General features: G+C 33.7%; 1 long non-coding RNA gene across 1 annotated transcript in view; it reads left to right on the plus strand.

Annotated features, from left to right (window-relative positions):
• LOC145258025 (uncharacterized) overlaps nucleotides 1-20,453 on the plus strand; it is an 899,758-nt gene that overhangs the window by 789,878 nt on the left and 89,427 nt on the right. The window lies entirely within an intron of this gene.

A 20,453-nucleotide genomic window follows, 5' to 3' on the forward strand; every position in this document is an offset into this window, starting at 1 on the left:
ATATGCAATGGGCACACTTTTCATAGAAATATTGATAAACTGATATTTGAATGGTGGGTAGTATTGGGTTTTCCGTTAAAAAAAATAGTTTTTTTTTTTTGTTTTTCTTTTTACGCCATTCAAAAACTATCAGTTTCATCGAAACGTATTTGTTGATTAAATGTATTTCTCATTCCGTGAAACGTCCTATTTTATACTTTTACGTACTTTATAATATAAATTATTATATTAATAATGAAAAATACAGCTGTACAATATCCAAGTGTTTTATGACAAAGAAGGAATGTCAAATAGAGAATATTTATGGGACTTTATAACGTAATAACACTGTAATGGATTTCTGTATGTTTCACCATATTTTTTCGATATTGAAATTGTTATTTGTGAGGCGGCTAGCATAATAAATTGTTTGGCGTATATGCATACGTGCGTTTTCTATTACTATCAATTCATCAGGTACAATACGAATAAAGCAAGTAACTTTAATTAGGGTTGTAGAGTTACAATAATGATCTATATATTAATACAATAGCATGTGTGTTATTTTGTGCGTCACGCTTACACCTTTTTCTTCCGATTGACTGTCGTTTAATTGGTCTGACCTTCTATTTTATGTAATAAATCATTTTACCAAGGATTCTTCATAAGTTTTGGTTTCGGTTTCGATTATACTTTATGACACTCGAGTCCTGTATGTTTTTATAAAAACATTTACCAAGAATTCTTCATAAGAATTATATATGAGGTTATTTTTAATGGAAAAAATACTTATGCATTCATGATATGAATATTTCATTTCTCTGTTGCAGATATTGACAGTGTAGTACTCTAAGAAGTGAGAAAGCGCGAACTGGATTTTTACGATCGAGGCACCAATAGAAGCTGGCAAAAGTTCCTTTAAAATGTGGTGACTATGTAAAAAATAAAAATAAAAATAAAAGGGCGCTCGTTTTAATGTTACCACTCATGTCTTCGCAAGCCTTAAACACTTCAGTTTTGGAGTTAATAAAAATAGGAGGGCTTACTTATGGAACAACGGTCGTATCTTTTTCCAGCGTATTTTTTGTTTACAAATATAATGGCTTGTTTATATGGACGCGTTGTTTGCTGTTTTGCTGGTAGATAAGTCCAAGAATTTCTTATTAGATCTCACCTGCAATGGACGCACGAGTCCTTTTCAAATTATGGATTATTATTATCGTCAGAATTTCGTGTTATTTCTTTGTTTGGTTTTATCGTCAAATCAGAATTTTGTGGAAAAAAGAAAACATTTCATTTCAAAGCAACACTTTCAAATATCAGAGGTGATGAATTATCGATTTCCATTTTGGTTATGAAGAAAAGTGAACTCCGAATGCATCTTATTGATTTCATCTCGCTTACTATCGACAGAACTCACTTTAGATTTTGAGATTTGAAAAATAAATTAGGTACTCAAACTTGATTTGTTTTTGTAGAATTCTACATGGAAATATTTCATTATTAATTCTAGTTCTGAGAACCGTCTCCCCATGAGAGACTTTTGTTTGCGGCGCCCATTTTGTTTGTCACGATTAAGTGATTTTAAATAATCTATATATAAACTATCTGCTGGTAGACCGGCGTTGCCCGGTTGTACAATATGCTTAGCATGATATTTTAATTTATGCAGATTAGGCTTGCCTTTTTTCTATTGTTCTTGGCCTTCGGGGCAACCCGAGTAAGTGCTTCATCCCTCACCAACTAGGAAGCCTCCAAGATCCCTACCTCCTCCCAACTGCAATTTTATTTTTTTAACTCTCCCTCTAAATCAAATCCATGTTGGTGAGAAAGTAATCAATCACTAACCCCCCTCACCCAACAATTTTTCTTTTTTTCCGTTCCGTCCGATCTAGAGGGCACCTCCACTTAGAGAATGTCCCGCAGGACCTCAGATTCCTTTACAAACCGAAGTAGAACGGGCGGTCCATCAACTATACAGGATTGGGAGAGTGCTACTAACCACTTTTGTATTTTTTTCTTTCCCCCGTTCCCACCCTCGACACAAATGAATTATTGTATCATTATTATTGTTATCCTTTTTGTTTTTACACGTAAATAAAAAATGTTTTAAACAATTGGGTTAGCGTAAATAAAATCTTCGTGGCCGTAGGGTCAAGATCAAAGTGTAGTATCTGTTCTTCAGATGCTACAATTCAATTTCTTCTTCTCTATTAGTCGAGGAGAAATCCTTCACGACTGAGACAATTTTTATATTTGTTCTTTTTCTCCACATTAGACAACGACCATGAGGAGGCATTGCAAATAGGAACAACTGGGTTCTAAGTAGGAAGTCCTCCACTAAGAAAGGGTGAATGCGGTATTATGGTGAAATAAGATACTAGCTAAGAGAAACTTTTGTTTAGTTCTTGAGTGACAAGGGTGACCAACAACCCCCATTTCCACCCTTTTGAGTTGACCTTGTGCCTAAGTAATTTGTTCAGTTTGAACTTACATTGTAATTTTAGCCTAGTGCAGTATCTGTTCTGATGTTAAAATTAAGGTAATTTGTCTCCATTAAGTGAATGGAAACCCTTTATAACTGAGACAATTATTAATTTTTGGTCCCCACCAAAGGCCCCCTATTACCTTCCATTTGGGGAGCTGGTTTAACACATTAAAAACGACCTCATGTCACATTTTGTTTTCGTGGGGAATCAAATAAATACTTATAGAAGCAATCTTTTATTGGCTATTAGCACGATCCGTTAACCGGCGACTGACTAAATATTTGGTTCTAATCTGCCAGTTAACATAAAGGCGTACATATATTTGATGGGTCCATTCTGGTAAAACTTCAGAAAACTTGACTATAAATCTGTAATCTAATTATGACAAAAGAGCTGAACATGTGTTTTTCATTTTCAAACAAATTGCTGGAATGATTGTTAAGTTATTTAAAATATGTTCTTAAATTTGAAATAGAATTTTTTTAATTATTTTGTACCGCTTATAAGATTATAATATGTGGTGCATGTCCTAGAGTAGAACATTGACATTAAACAAAAAAAATAAAAAATAGTAACACCGTGTTTGAGTTAAATCTAAAATTGACGTACAAAATAGCCTGTTTCATTTTAATCGTGTAAAGGCCCAGCTCGTGTCTTTCAATCGTTTCCGTGTCCCTTTTTCTCCCTGAGATTCTCTTGTGATGAGAAATGGTCCTTGAAACATATTCATCCTTCTTTCTCATCAAATCTTTCATATTAGATTCTTTGTCGTTTTCTAACGTTGCAATAACAAACAAACATAAATAAATCCGACTCGGCTTTACTTTCTTTCTTTTTTTTTAACACACTTCGTTTATTACAGTTTTTCTTTTCATCCCGTATCGACACCAGCTTAAAAGTCTCTCGTTGCCACCGGGGTGGGAACACATGTTTATTTCACCTGGTGGAGTTTTTCTTTCTGTAATATAATTATCAAAGTATACTTACGCGGACAGATATCAAAAGTCTTTGTTAAAGTTTGTGGCATATTTTCATTCTATGGACTACAGGCGCGAACGCAGACCCCACAATTTATTATACCATCCTTGTTCAAGCTGGACCATACTTAGCCAAGTATACTTATGCACATCTATATCAAAACCCCTTGTAAAAGTTGTTGCTTTTGTTGTTTTTTTTTTTAATTTCCATTCCTTGGGGTGCGGGCGCGTACGAGGACTCCACAATTTTAATAAGCCATCGCTGTTCAAAGTGTACCATAGCCAGTTTTGCCCCTTGATACCTATTCTATCGTTGTATGTGGTCAGTTAATATAATAGTAAACCATATTGGGGCCTATTCGTATACACACACATACACACAGACATTCAGATATATTATAAAAAAGATATCTATAATATGAATCCCAAAGATCTGTGTGTTTGTTTGTTTATTTATTTGTTTGTAGGCCCGCCTAAATCTTTTGACGGACGCATTGAAACCTGGCCACATCAGTATCGTTTTAAACTTCCAATTGGGCGCTTAAAGGTCTCTCGCTGCTACTGGGGAGGGAACACATGTCTATCTCGTTTGATGGCATTTTCCTTTTTGCTCAACTAGACGTCGCCTTCGACTTTACACATTCATCTTTTTCAATTTCACTTTTTCATCTCACGATCACGTGGTGTATTTTTTCCTTTTTCTTCTTGCGCACATTTCATAATTTGCATATGTGCCTTTTCTCGGCTACTGCTGCTTATATCCTCGCAGTCAGCCTATCCTGCCTTGATAGAGTACAAAATAGACTTCGTGGCTTAGTGGGGGATGCCCTTTTCTCTACCCTGCAACCTCTCTCCCACAGAAGAGACGTTGCGAGCCTATCCTTGTTTTATCGTTATTTCCATGGCAGGTGCTCGTCTGAACTCCAATCTCTGGTCCCCCCTCGCCAATCTTTCACGAAAAACACCCGTCTAGATGAATCCACTGTGAAAAATTTCCTCCAATCTATATCTGTGCATAAATCAAAACGCGGATTCCATGAACAAAGCTTCTTTCTTAGAACTGCACGCCTGTGGAACTCTGTTCCGTCTGCCTGTTTCCCACCGGACTACAACTTGGATGTCTTCAAGTCCAACGTTAACAAATTCCTAATGAACCGCACCTTAAGTAAACACTTCATCAAATCTCCACATTAACGTAATGTACTTGCAATAACCCTTATCCCTGAGTGGCTTCCGGGCCTTGATAAGTGGTGATCACTGTGTAAAAAAAACCAAAAAAACTGCTGATATTTTACCACGCACTCATATGCGCTCTGTTTCATATTCTGCTACTCGTGAAGTCAGTTTGTCATATCATCTAAACGTTTTCGCACAAATCTATTATTACATCATCAATGGTATATTGTTGTCGTATTTGATGTGGTGCATCACAGTAACATTTAAGGATTCGTAATAACGTGCAGAAACGCACCTGCCATTGAATTCGCCCTACGCTTTCTTCTTCTCTGCACTATTTCTCTCACAGCCGTGATGTTGCTAGTATCAATCTTTTCTATAAATACTATTACGTGTTTTTTCTCTTCAAAATTGTCTGATTTATTCTCTGCTTCCTTTGTACAGGCTCGTTTAACTCGTCGCTTAGTGGTTTTTTATCAACTCCTTTTTCCTACACTTTTATAATAATTTATGTACGGCATAATCGCGTTGAAACACCGGTTCTCGTTAGATTACTGAAGTTAAGCAACGTTGAGCCCGGTAAGTACCAGATAGGTGACCATTCTGGATTTCTAGGCACTGTATGTGCTCTCCGCTTATCTCGGCATTTGTTTCCACCCGTCCTCTACATCAACTTCACTTGCCACTGGTATTTAACAATGTCGACTCAAGAGACCTATAGTTGGAGATTCCGTACCTCCTGCCATAAAAAAATTCACGTTAAAATAATAATAATAAATAAATATTAAATAATAATAAATAAATAATAAATAATAATAAATAATTATTAAATTATAATAATAATAAATAAATATTAAATAATATTAAATAAATAATAAATAATGATAAATAAATAAATTATAATAATAAATAAATAATAAATAATAATAAATAAATAATGAAAAATAATAAATAAATAAAATTAAATAAATAAATAATGAATAATTAATAAATAATAAATAAGAATAAATATATAAGAAATAATAATAAATAAATATTAAATAATATTAAATAAATATTAAATAATAATAAATAAATAATAAATAATAATTAATAAATATAAAATGATAATAAATAATAAATAAATAATAAATAAATAATACATAATAATAAATAAATATTAAATAATTATAAATAAATAATAAATAGTAATTAATAAATATTAAATAATAACAAATAAATAATAAATAATAATTAATAAATATAAAATAATAATAAATAATAATAAATAAATAATAAATAATAATAAATAAATAATAAATAATAATAAATAAATAATAAATGATAATAAATAAATAATAAATGATAATAAATAAATAATAAATAATAATAAATAAATAATAAATAATAATTAATAAATATAAAATAATAATAAATAATAATAAATAAATAATAAATAATAATAAATAATAATAAATAATAATAAATAATAATAAATAAATAATAAATGATAATAAATAAATAATAAATGATAATAAATAAATATTAAATAATAATAAATAAATAATAAATAATAATTAATAAATATAAAATAATAATAAATAATAATAAATAAATAATAAATAATAATAAATAAATAATAAATAATAATAAATAAATAATAAATAATAATAAATAAATAATAAATGATAATAAATACATAAATATTAAATAATAATAAATAAATAATAATAAATTAATTAATTGATAAAGGGAAAATAAAATATTAAGATGGATTTGGATATTCCTCTTCCTCTCTTCTCAAAGTTTGAAGTTTTTTGTCGTTTTTTGCTTGAATACTTTCATAACAATTCTACTTTTTGTCTGGTAAAAAGAAATGTTTTTTCTTGCTACTTTAGTCTTTGGTTTCTGGGGATTTTCTTTCCTGGCTTTTCTTACTTGGTTTTTTCTTCAACATAAAATGCAATTTGACAGTTGACGCTGATTTTCTAAGTCTTCAAAATTTTTCCGAAATACATTGGAAGTTTAATTCAAATTGGAATAATTCTCACCTCCCGTTGAATTAGTTGGGACTATTTACTCTCCCTCTCCTAGAAATATTAGCTTTTCTTTTCTTCTCACCAAAAAAATTAGTTTAAGAATATTTGCAGATGCTAAATTGTTATATGTGTGAACGAGTACCCTTAGCTAATCACACCCACGCAAAATAAGACCCCTTTTTTTTAGGCGATTACGTGTTAAGAATAATACATTATTTTTCAGGACTTAAAATAGGGAATAAGTTTTATTCATAAATTTAACGTAACGTGAAATTAAAAAAAAAGATAAAATACAAAGGTAGAAGCCGAACTGCTTTCAAAACAGCCAAATTTGCGAAACTTAGCTTAAAAACGGCAAAATTTGCGAAACTTAGCTTAAAAACAGCCAAATTCGCGAAACATAGCTTAAAAACTGCCAAGCTGGCAACCCTGATATAACTCAAAATTTGGAAATCTATTTTGTCATTAACTATTACTTCTCTACTTTATCGTTTTTCGTGATTGTATGATATGTTGTTAATTTCGATATGTCAATTAATTCGATACAATTGTTTTCAATTGAAATTCAATTTTCGATTCTCTGATTTCGCCCTAAAAACGGAAAATCACCGTTTTCTTTTTTGACGTCAGCCCTTACGTATGAATTCTAGAGACTGGTTTTATTGTGGACATTTTAGTGCATTATTCATTTTTTCTTAAACCATTGAAATTAATTACTGTCAATATCGACCGAGTAATTGCATACATACATATATATATATATATATATATATATATATATATATATATATATATATATATATATATATATTAATAAACTAAATGTCATAATAAAATTGAAAATGTATAACACTGGCATTAATTTATTGACTGTTTAAAAAGTTGAGTATGCCAATGCTTGTGTTTGATTCGTTAGTCGTTACAAAGCAAGATGTGCCAAAATTAACTAGCAATTTTGTGATAATTATTGGAGACAATTATAATGATGGAGATCAACAGCGGATTATCTCGCATCCAATTTTAAGGGTGTACAATGTATTTTTTTAAATAATTATAGGCTTCAAATGTTACTTAGTCTGCTTAATTTTTTTAGCGTATGTGTTGCCTTTCTGAGTTGCCTGATCTTCCACCTTGTATATCTGCCAATTATTTTGACCCCGTTAGTTGCCTCCCCGTAGTCAACCAATATTTTAACAAATATGAAACAATAACCATAAAATACAGACTAACTCAAAGAACACGAAATTATCTACGGAGCCAGTAGCTTTTCTATTTTCTTTTCCAAACAGCAACCAACTTACGTGAGGATGGTCGAAAGCCGAAACGTTGTACAAATAACATTCACGATGAGAAAAATAGTCCGATCACTACAATTAATATAGATGGTTCATTTTAAGACACCGTATTGAGTATTTCAAAATAGTGTGTTGTATTATTAATGTAAATAACAGTAATTCGAGACCATGATAATATATGAGTTATAAATGAAACAACCTTTGACATTTGTTCTTTTAGATATTACTAGCCGGAAGACCCGGCGTTGCCTGGGACTGAACAAGCACCAACGAATATACTACACTTACAATATTTTCCGTCATGAGCATCGGTAAAATTGTCCATTTTTTAAAAATGAAATTGATTGATTGGATGCTATAGTCGGGTACTCTCCGCATAACTCGGGGAGGGAGCTTCGCGTACTTCTCTGCAGTGACTTCGTCCACATTGTAGCCTACATTGCACTGTAGAGAATCTACTGTTAATTTCATAAAATTATGCTTATATTATCGTGCGAATAAATGTTTAAAATGCAAAAGTCAAGTTTCATGGTCCAATTGATTTCTTAACAGAAACATTTACTAGGAATGCTCCCCTGTCTTATAAAAGGATGTACGCTGATTTAATACGTCGGATCCATTTATTTGTGCATTAATAAAACTTCTCAAATGTAGGTGAAGCTCAGATCAGCCGTAACGGAGCCCATTAGGAGTGAACTCACACAAAAGCGCACATGCAGATACCGACACTGTATTTTATATATAAGTACAGATGCGAAAAAGTTTGTTCAAATTTCCTTAATCAAATGCAAACTAGACGTAAAAGTTTTTTTTTCGAAGGTAGGGGGGTAACATTGCCTATAGAAAAAGCTCTGCGATTGTGTTAAGAATAAGCGAACGCAGTATTCTGTAACAGATGGCATTTAATAAAGTAGGAGACGAAACGATGACAATGAAAACCGAACGAAATGGACGGGAGAGGAGTTTCCGCTCGATATTAGGTTCGATCGTTTATGTCCAATGGCCGTGATCGAGGTCCGGTTGAAGGAGTCGTCATCTTTGTTGTGATTCCTATTGAAATCGGCCATTCCCGCTTGGAGATTTCCACACACTAGCCCCCCCCCCCAGACACGAGGGGTTGAACAATAATGGAAACTAAAATAACATTATTACTGCGACAATATTTTCTTTCCATTATGCCTCAGATTTTCTATCCTCCTATATCCAATGGCGGAGTGACACGGAAGTTGATGATGACAGGAAAGAATGAAAGCACTACGTAATAAAATAGCATTGCCTTTTTTCATATTTATTTATATATATATATATATATATATATATATATATATATATATATATTAAAAAGCTCGGAGTAGTTTCATATTATAAAGGATCAGAATTGGACAACGGTTTCCTACTACGTCTTATCAAAATATCTATATATATCATTATAGATCTATAATGCGTATATATATATATATATATATATATATATATATATATATATATATATATATATATATATATATAAGCGGGGGTAACCGGAGTTACCCGGATGTTGCGACTTAGTGTAGTAAGTAACCCGCGGGGGTGGGTATAAAAAGTGTTATAAGCCGGGGAGGAATCAAAACAACCGTAATAAGGCCGAGTGGAGAGAGGTGTTAAAAAAATACAAATGGTAGTAGGCATTACTGTATTGTTCAATTGACTTCTGTACACTCTTAACCCTCATCCTGGAGTGGTCTCTGCGCCTTGATAAATGGTAATGCCTATGTAAAAAAAAAGAGAGGCAGGCTCGAACCCGTAACGCTAAGTAGGAAAAGAAGGTGAAAAATATAACGTTTTAACTGATGCGTCCATCGCGAAACTTGATTTCGCGAGCGTTGGAATTAATGATAGTCAATCGAAAGGAGCCTATGACTTTCGAAATCGTCGATAACAAACTCGACCCCTCCTTCTAGAAAACAGCCCGATTGAGGGTGAAGGAAATAATGTCTTTGGGGGTCAATTTTTCAATATTTGAAGAGACCGAACTTTAAAACGATACCACTTTTGTCACGTTCTGACGCGTCTGTCGGAAGTTTTGTCGAGACATACAAACACACACTCACACTAACATGTTTCCGTTTATATAATAGATCATTTAAATATGGGTCAAATCCTATTTCGCTCACCGAAATTGGTTTCAACATTACTGTAAAACAACTGATTTTTCTTTAACTATATTTTAGTAAAAGAAATTAAAAACCATTCTATGAAAGCCAGCTAGACCCCATTATTTTATTATATCACACCTGTTCAAACCGAAACACGCCTATCCCAATATTCTTATATGGGTCTATTGTTACGTGATACTAACATGAACGGCACCAAATAGGGTCATGTTGTGTTATCGGGGGAAATATCGAGACAACATAAACCGGGCAGAACAAAGATGATGTCATTTATATAGATTACACACACGGTTTATATTGAAAATACACACAGTTTATATTGAAAATACATAGGAGATGCAAATTCCTTATTAAAGGCGGGGAATGTGTTTTACAGAACTGAGAGAGACATTTATAAAGTGCTTTTAACTCATTAGAGGAAGGGAGAGACATTATTGATGATGGCGGAGGGAACACATTATACTTGGAGTGAGTTCTACACAAAGTTTGTTTATAAGATGATAGACAAAACATGTGTTTACCTTTCCGTTGTAATTACGACACGAGGACAAACAGTTTACAACTATCGATGGTGATTCTTAATTCATCCAGTCGGCTGATGTTTGTGGTCAGGGATTTGTAGCCTTTACAACAACATGGTCTCCTCCTCCCACCCCAACCCTTCGCCATTAAAAGGGCATCAGCTCCCAGTCTGACCGACTCTCTCTCTCTCTCTCTCTATATATATATATATATATATATATATATATATATATATATATATATCTTTCTTTCTCTCTCTCTCTCTCTCTCTCTATCTATCTATCTATCTCTTTCTCTCTCTCTCTCTCTCTCTCTCTCTCTGAATATATTCTGTAGCTATCTGGCTTTGTCTGTGACTGACTATATCATAGCTTCGAACCCTGTCTCCGTCTATTGGAAATCTCCTTTCATGGTGACATCAGAGGTGTGGTGAACCATGTGACTCCCTCACGTTTCAGATTACAGGTGCGCTTGCACATGCATCAACACGCCTCTGGTAAACAAAAGTAATTCCTACATTAAATTGTATCGTTTTTAACCTATTTTGTTAATTATTATTTCTAAACTTGTATTGTCCATTCTTTTAACTGACATATTTAATATCCAATTATTTATAAAAGAATGAACAATCGACTGCATTCCGAGGATTAAATATCTATTATATTTTAACACTCGCCTATTGGATTCGTTTGTAACCTTTTGTAAATATCATTTTCAAATTTACCTAGTTTGCCTTCTTTCTTATTGGGGCCTGTGCCTTTTCATAACACTATAATTAAAAAAAAAACTTATTCAATTTTGTAACATATTTCCATTCTATGGGGATCAGGCGCGAACGAAGACCCCATAATTTTATTGTGCCATATTTCTTCAAACTGTAATATACTTATCAAAGAATACTTACGCGGACAAATATCAAACGTCTTTCTTAAAGTGTGTGGCATATGTCCATCTATTGAGGCCTGGCGCGAATGCAGACTCCACAGTTTATTATACAATACTTGTTAAATCTGAAACATACTTACCAAAGTATTCTTATGTCCTTGCAAAAGTTTTTGTTTTATAGTTCTATTGTTTGGGGTGTCGTACGTACGACGACAACACAATTTTAATAACCCACCATAGCCATTTTTGCTCCTTATATATATATATATATATATATATATATACAGAAAGTTTACATGAGACAAGTAATCGGTACCGTCGGTTTCAAACATCCTGATAATATATATATATATATATATATATATATATATATATATATATATATATAAAGTATAATATATATATATATTTACATATATATATATATATATATATATATATATATATATATAAATAATTATACTTTTATACTTTTTGGAAAAAAGAATCCAGCAGAGTGCTCTATTATAAGAAAAAATTCTGAAAATAAGAGCGTATTATTTATAATTTTTATTTACAGATAGTTTAGATCAGGCGAATCATCGGTACTATCGGTTTCAAACCTGTTAATAGGGGACCGTTTTAGATACCCATATCAAGCTATTTTCGGCCGATACTCATCTGTTTTATAACCAGAGTAGGAATCATACAGAAATATCACAAGATCTCGTTCAAATCTCGTTTACCTGAAACAACCTAATTCAAAATTCAAATTAAAAAAAAGTTTCAAAAATTGTCCGTTTAATGTTTTGGGCGCTATGGAAAACAAATTAAAACAACAAAAAAAAAAGGGAAAGCGAAAGTGAAAGAGAAGAAAAGAAAAGAAAAAAGAGGAATTGTACATGCTCCTGACTGCGTGTCAATATATTACTGTTTATGTAAAAACAAATAAAGAGTATATATATATATATATATATCTATAATTTTTTTTTATTTCTATTCTTTGATGAGCGGACGCGTACACAGATCTCACAATTACAAGAGAACACCACTGTTCAAAATGCCACAGTCATTTTTGCCCTTGCTACCTCTTCTATCATTCTATGTGGTCAGTTTAGTAAAAGAGTAAACCATATTGAAGCCTATTCTTGTACAGACACACATACACACAGACATTCAGCTTTATTATAAAGATATATATGTATATACATGGTAGTTTGCTTAAAGCTTGCTGGTAAACGGATATGGAAGTTTTAAAAGCCGAGAGCAATGCGGAAAGGATCGGAATCACAAGAGGAAAGAAAGGAAAACAAACAAACAAACAAATAGACAGGTATGTTCGAGTAGAGATATGTCTGACTATTTATTAATTTATCACTCCTTCCCTCATAACATAATTATTTTGCAATCAGGTTATTGGTATGTCCGGTGAATATAAAGTCCGTTGGGGGTATGGAACTTTGATTTATTTCGGTAGAAGTTCCTGCGTTTTCAAAAAGTAAAAAAGAGTATATTGCAGATTATTAATATATATATGTATATTTATATATATATATATATATATATATTTATATATATATATATATATATATATATATATATATATATATATATATATATATATATATATATATGTATATATATATATAAGTGAGAATGCTGAAATAAAGTGCTGCTTAGGGGTAAAAATTAAAACATTGGTACTTGGAGGTCGTCGGATTTTTATCTGTGCTGTGACACAATACTCTATGTTGACGACTATATATAAATATATATATATATATATATATATATGTATATATATATATTTAAGTGGAAGGGTGTATGCATGTGAGGACATCTCTAAACCGATATACTCAGCGAATTTCTGGTCTACAGGCTTGAAATTTTGTATGTAGAGTATTAAAACATGTGAAGAAATTTTAGCGGGTTTCATCCGAGAAAAAAAAAAGCTGCTAAGGAGTAAAAATTTAAAAAATGGTACGTGGAGGCCGTCGGATTTTTATCAATTTTCTAACTCTTTCACGACTGTGCATGCGCGATGTGTGGAAAGTAAGTTGGGTCAAAACATTTTTCGTAGATCGGGTCAAACTCAAAAAACCTAAAAAATTGAAGGAACGAAATAAGGAAGATAACTCATAATCCACAGATTCTTAGAAAGAGCACAAATATGCGAAGCTAAAAATAGGCAACATTTAAAAGACATTATTATCATGAATCAAAATTGTTTGAATTTTTTATTTAAAGAAAACCCGAATGCTTTAGTCAGATTTTGTTAATATTTTGTTAAAATTACAGAAAGATATCTTCAAAAATAAAGAATCTATTAAAGTTCAAAATCTTCAATGACGTTTTGGACACACACACACACACACGCACACACACACACACATATTTATATGTATATATACAGTGTGACCAATAAAAACGGGCCCAACTCTAATTAGGCCCTGTTTCTTAGTGTTTTGTCCGAATGAAATGAAACTTTGGTCATAACTAGTTTATTATATTCAAAACATCACATCAAAATACTAGGGTCTTTGGCCCTTTTTTTCTCCGTTCTGCAGCATATGTTCTAGATGGCCTCCATTTAGCTTCTGTTTTTTTGGGGGGTCACCCTATATATATATATATATATATATATATTCAGGTTTTAGATGAGATGTTCAAACGTAGGAACTAATGAATACAACGACGTTGTTAGATAGTGCTCGAAAACAAGAGCAAACTATATTTTTATTATTTATTCAAGGATATGTAGCGACCAAAGGTAATTGTTTACCCTCGAATAAATAATAATAATAATAATAATAATAATAATAATAATAATAATAATAATAATAATATATATATATATACATTTATATATATATCTTTTTTTTTTTTTTTTTTTTTTTTACACAGTGATCACCACTTATCAAGGCCCGGAAGCCACTCAGGGATAAGGGTTATTGTAAGTACATCACGTTAGTGAGGAGATTTTATGAAGTGTTTAATTAGGGGGGCGGTTCATTAGGAATTTGTTAACATTAGACTTGAAGACATCCAAGTTGTAGTCCGGAGGGAAGCAGGCAGACGGAACAGAGTTCCACAGGCGTGCAGTTCTAAGAAAGAAGCTTTGCTCATGAAATCCGCGTTTTGATTTAGGCACAGATATAGAGTGGGGGAAATTTTTCACAGTGGATTCAGCTAGGCGGGTGTTTTTCGTGAAAGATTGGCGAGGGGGGACCAGGGATTGGAGTTCAGACGAGCACCTGCCATGAAAATAACGATAAAACAAGGATAGGCTCGCAACGTCTCTTCTGAGGGAGAGGGGTTGCAGGGTAGAGAAAAGGGCATCCCCCACTAAACCACGAAGTCTATTTTGTACTCTGTCAAGGCATGATAGGCTGTTTTTGGCAGCTCCTGCCCAGATATGGCAACAGTATTCCATCCTTGGCCGTACTTGGCTTTTATATAGATAGAGAATTGCATCAGTAGTGAGATATCTTCTGGAGCGGTAGAAGGATCCCACCATTTTCCTGCGACCTTGGCAACAGACTTGATGTACGTGTTCCATTTCAGATCAGGAGTAAAGGTCAACCCCAGAAGCTTGTCAAAACACGGGGCCTCACCCAGACGAGAGTCATCCATCACAATTGATGCCAGCTGGGGATCAGAGCGTTGATGATGTAAGGATAGGAGTTTGGTTTTGGATACATTAAAGGTAACTAGCCACATCTTCCCCCACTGAACCACGCGCTCGAGATCAGAGGAGAGAGAATCCGAGAGAACTTCGTCATTTACAGCCTTTGATGTGTTGCCGTAGATGGTCGTGTCATCAGCATAGATGTCAACGAATGATTTAAGTATGTGTTTAGGGAGGTCATTGATGTAGATCAGGAAGAGAGTTGGGCCCAGGATTGACCCCTGAGGGACTCCAGCATTTATATTGCAGGCCTCCGATTTTTGTCCATCTACCACTACTCTTATGAGCCTATCAGAGAGAAATGATTTAATGATTGAGAAAACATTTCCAGTTATACCATAGCTGGAAATCTTGTGAAGTATACCCTTATGCCATACTTTGTCAAAGGCCTTTGATATGTCGAGAGCAATTGCCCTAGAAAGGAAGCCTTTGTCAAGAGATTCACTAATCCTGTGGGATATAACCGTCAGCACATCTGCGGTAGATCTTGCAGAGCGGAAACCATATTGTGTGTCACTAAGAAGGTTATTCCTGCTGAGGTGGTTTACTATTTCTCTATTTAATATTGATTCCAGTAACTTACTCATAACACAGAGAAGACTTATTGGTCTGTATTGAGAGGGAGATGACTTATCACCTGAATTCTTAAATACAGGGCAAACTGAGGAGGTCTTCCAGGGGGTCGGAAAGCACTTCTCCTTAAGGCAGCGCTTAAATAGTTTCGTAAGTATGGGAGCAAGTTCTGGTTGAAGCTTTTTTAACACTATAATTGGGATGCCATCAGGGCCAGTTGCTTTACTGGAATCTAGGTTTTTTATTAGCTTGGCGACCTCATGCACGGATATTTGTATGTTACCTAGTTTGTTCTGTGTTATAGGAGGAAATATGGGGAGTTGATGGCCTTCGTCGCATAGGGTAGAATTAGCTGCAAAGTTCTTTGCAAATAGTTTGGCCTTGTCTGATGCTGACGAGATAACCTCTGGTCCATTGATAATGGTTGGGATAGAACGCACACTTCTGTTCAAGATCCTATTTGTTATTTGCCAAAACTGGTGGGAACCAAGCCGCTGATCAGCTACCTTGGATTTAACAGACTGGGCATATAGCTCTCTTGCATTTTTTATTACTCTTTTACAGTGGTTGCTGGCAGTCCTGAAAGCAGCTTTAGTCTCAGTGCATCTATTACGTTGGTAGTTATGGAAAAAGTGATTTCTGTGCGCGATAGCAGCAGCACATTCTGGGGAGAACCATGGCTGGCTGTTAGGTTTTTGTTGGAATTTTTTAGATGGTATGAATTGGTCTATGCCTACAATTAACCATTCGGTCAGATCTGATACTATAGAGGACACTTCCTTTTTAAACATGGAGTGCAGAGGTAAATCAGATATGAATGTACGGAAGCTATCCCAGTCAGCCATAGAGTATCGGTATACAGTACGGTGGAGGGGTACGTCTGATGGCTTCTTACATTTTGTTTTTATCTTAACTGATACGACGGAGTGGTCGGAGGATCCTAAAGGAGAATGAACGGTACATGAACATAGCTCAGGGGAAGTTGAAAGAAAAAGGTCTAAGAGGCTTGCATATTGATTGGGTGTATCGGGCACACGGGTGGGTTTGCGAACAATCTGAGTGAGGTCATAAGCAATGGCAAAATCATGACAAAACCTCCACTCATCATCTGTCTTATTTGAATGGGTCAGCCATTCCACGTTATGGACGGTGAAGTCACCACAGATGTGGATGTTAGCCGAGGGATGTGAAGACAGTATGTGGTCTATTTTCTCAGATATGCTCTTAAAGATAGTAACTCCGCTGTTGTGGGGCCTATAGAGGGCAAATATAAATACAGTGGTGTTAGCAAGTGCAACCCTGAAGCACATATAGGGTAAATTAGGATCTTCTCTAGAGATATCCCTGCCACATGGGAAGCCATCCTTAATGTAGGCACATATTCCATGCCCATGGCGATCTTGGGAGTCAGATTTAGCTGTCAAATTGGAGTATCCATTAATTATGAACTCATCTAGGGAAGTGGTCGGCCCTATTCCAGTTTCACATAGAAATAATATGTCCGGTTTCGTCTCCTGTAATTGGGTTTCAACCTCTGGAAGGTTGGAACGTAGACCCCTGATATTGGAGAAGGAGACCTGGTAGTAGGGGTCTACGCTGGAAGATGGGGTTCTAGGTTTAATCGAGTTTTTATTCTGGAGATATTTCATGTTGAGGTTTTGGGATTTGTGGAATAGGTCGGCATACTTGGTTAGAGCAGTACAGAGAGGGAAAGTAAGAGAGAAAAAGACAGGAAAATTTTTTTTTTATTTGTAGCACACGAAAAGGTAAAGCCGTAACAATTACCCACTAGTATGGCATCGAGAGGCCCCACCAGAGACTACTGCATGGTCCAGATCCACTCACCAAATGGCAATACAGCAGTCCCAGTACTTTGCGCCTGCTGATAGGACAGCCTCCTTAGTGGTTAATCCAAGGTTCGGGTCCCTGACTATCAGGCGGATAACGTCAGCCCAGACAAAACGTTTACCTCCAGCACCCTTACTAGTGACATGGCAACAAGGACAGACAAAGACAGAAAAATATCCGACATCTCAGACTACTGGTCACCAAGTAGTACCGACCTTTAAGCAGCTTTTTCTTCACCCTTTGTCAGAAACATCACTCATTGAATGAGGACTGAATGACAAAATAGGAGAAGCGAGAGTTACTGGAGCTGCCGATAACACATCCACTGTATTATCTACTCTCCATTTAAAAAAAAAAAAAAAAAAAAAAAGGGGGGGGGGAGAAAGGGGAATGGGTACAAGTGACTTATATCTAAGTAGTAAGTCCAGTGCGAACTTAATAATTCATGACACTTTTGGTGATAATCTCCCCTCCCATATTAATGGGTGGAAGTTTGTCGGTTATGTATCTAGTTTGAATCATTAAAGTTTCATCTTATAATTAATTAAAATCCAATAATTAACTATTATCAATTTGTAAAGACTGCTTAATATTAATTTACATTAGAGTTTAAATAATTATTCAAGGTTTTAGTTTAGGAGGTCCGTTTTCATGAGTGACTTTCTTTGCACTGTATTATATTTCGAATGTACTTGAACATAAGGCTAACTATATAAGGTAGGATTCGAAAACAAGAAGAAAGAATTTTCAATACAGGCAAGCTTGCAGTAATAGTATATATTAAGTATACTACTTAAATAAAGTCCTAAGTTTATCTACTCTAGAGAATAATTTCCGGCATTTTTTTTTCGTTAGTTGCCGACATTTTGATTGTTTGTTTTCATCGTTCAGCTTTGTAGCAGGAGGGGGGGACGGATAAGACGGAATACAGACAAAAAGACAGGAGAAATACAGACAAAATACATAAAACACGAAAAGTAAATTTAAAACAATGTAACAAAACATTTAGGATTAGTTTAGAAAAAAAAATAAAAAAATAAAAATAAAAAATAAAAATACTTAACGTTTTTGCACTAGAGATTCCGCCAGCGGTTTTTTTATCAACTGTTAGCTAGCATATGGCTTACTAGAGTGACAGGAGATTTCTACTTCCGGATGACTTGGTCGAGTGCCTATCTATAAAATAAAAGTCGTAACGCTTCTATGTGTAAACAATATCTAATTTACATTTTTTTTTGTTAAAAAAAAAAAAAAAAAAAAAAATTAAAAAAAATTCTAGCTTTTTTTTTTTTTTTTATAAAGTCCTAAGTTTATCTACTCTAGAGAATAATTTCCGGCATTTTTTTTTTTCGTTAGTTGCCGACATTTTGATTGTTTGTTTTCATCGTTCAGCTTTGTAGCAGGAGGGGGGGACGGATAAGACGGAATACAGACAAAAAGACAGGAGAAATACAGACAAAATACATAAAACACGAAAAGTAAATTTAAAACAATGTAACAAAACATTTAGGATTAGTTTAGAAAAAAAAATAAAAAAATAAAAATAAAAAATAAAAATACTTAACGTTTTTGCACTAGAGATTCCGCCAGCGGTTTTTTTATCAACTGTTAGCTAGCATATGGCTTACTAGAGTGACAGGAGATTTCTACTTCCGGATGACTTGGTCGAGTGCCTATCTATAAAATAAAAGTCGTAACGCTTCTATGTGTAAACAATATCTAATTTACATTTTTTTTTGTTAAAAAAAAAAAAAAAAAAAAAATTAAAAAAAATTCTAGCTTTTTTTTTTTTTTTTATAAAGTCCTAAGTTTATCTACTCTAGAGAATAATTTCCGGCATTTTTTTTTTTCGTTAGTTGCCGACATTTTGATTGTTTGTTTTCATCGTTCAGCTTTGTAGCAGGAGGGGGGGACGGATAAGACGGAATACAGACAAAAAGACAGGAGAAATACAGACAAAATACATAAAACACGAAAAGTAAATTTAAAACAATGTAACAAAACATTTAGGATTAGTTTAGAAAAAAAAATAAAAAAATAAAAATAAAAAATAAAAATACTTAACGTTTTTGCACTAGAGATTCCGCCAGCGGTTTTTTTATCAACTGTTAGCTAGCATATGGCTTACTAGAGTGACAGGAGATTTCTACTTCCGGATGACTTGGTCGAGTGCCTATCTATAAAATAAAAGTCGTAACGCTTCTATGTGTAAACAATATCTAATTTACATTTTTTTTTTGTTAAAAAAAAAAAAAAAAAAAAAAAAAAAATTAAAAAAATTCTAGCTTTTTTTTTTTTTTATAAAGTCCTAAGTTTATCTACTCTAGAGAATAATTTCCGGCATATATATATATACACTAGCATAAGTAACCGGCGTTGCCCTGGTTTTTTTAGAGGTGTGTGTTGAGCAAAAAAAAAGTGGTAGTAGGAAGGCAGGCACGAACCGGTACCGAGAAGAAGGCAAAGAACGGGGAAAAACGGGACGTCTTTGCGGTTACGACCTCCGCAAATCCGGAAGTTACCTAGGTTTCAATTAAGGCTAGACAATCGAAAACTTTCGAAAATATCAGTGAAAAAAACGACCCCTACCTGTAGAAAGGTCCTCAGTTGAGGGTGAAGAAATTAATGTTTTTAGCCAATGTTTCGGTATTTGTCGTCTAAAGGATCAAGCTTCAAAACTATACTAATCGTGTGAAAATCGGTCGCCTCTGACGAACGTTTTAGGCAGACATTCACATATACATACATGCATTTGTATATTGGTAGCTCAAATTCTCGATCCAAACCGATTAAAAAGCTTGCCCTATCTCTGAATAGCCTTTATGTAAAATTTAAAATATTTAGACCAGAAATTGTCTGAGTAATTTATTA

Source organism: Euprymna scolopes, chromosome 33 (assembly GCF_053919585.1).
Source record: "Euprymna scolopes isolate OS-2025 chromosome 33, ASM5391958v1, whole genome shotgun sequence".
NCBI lineage: Eukaryota > Metazoa > Mollusca > Cephalopoda > Sepiida > Sepiolidae > Euprymna > Euprymna scolopes.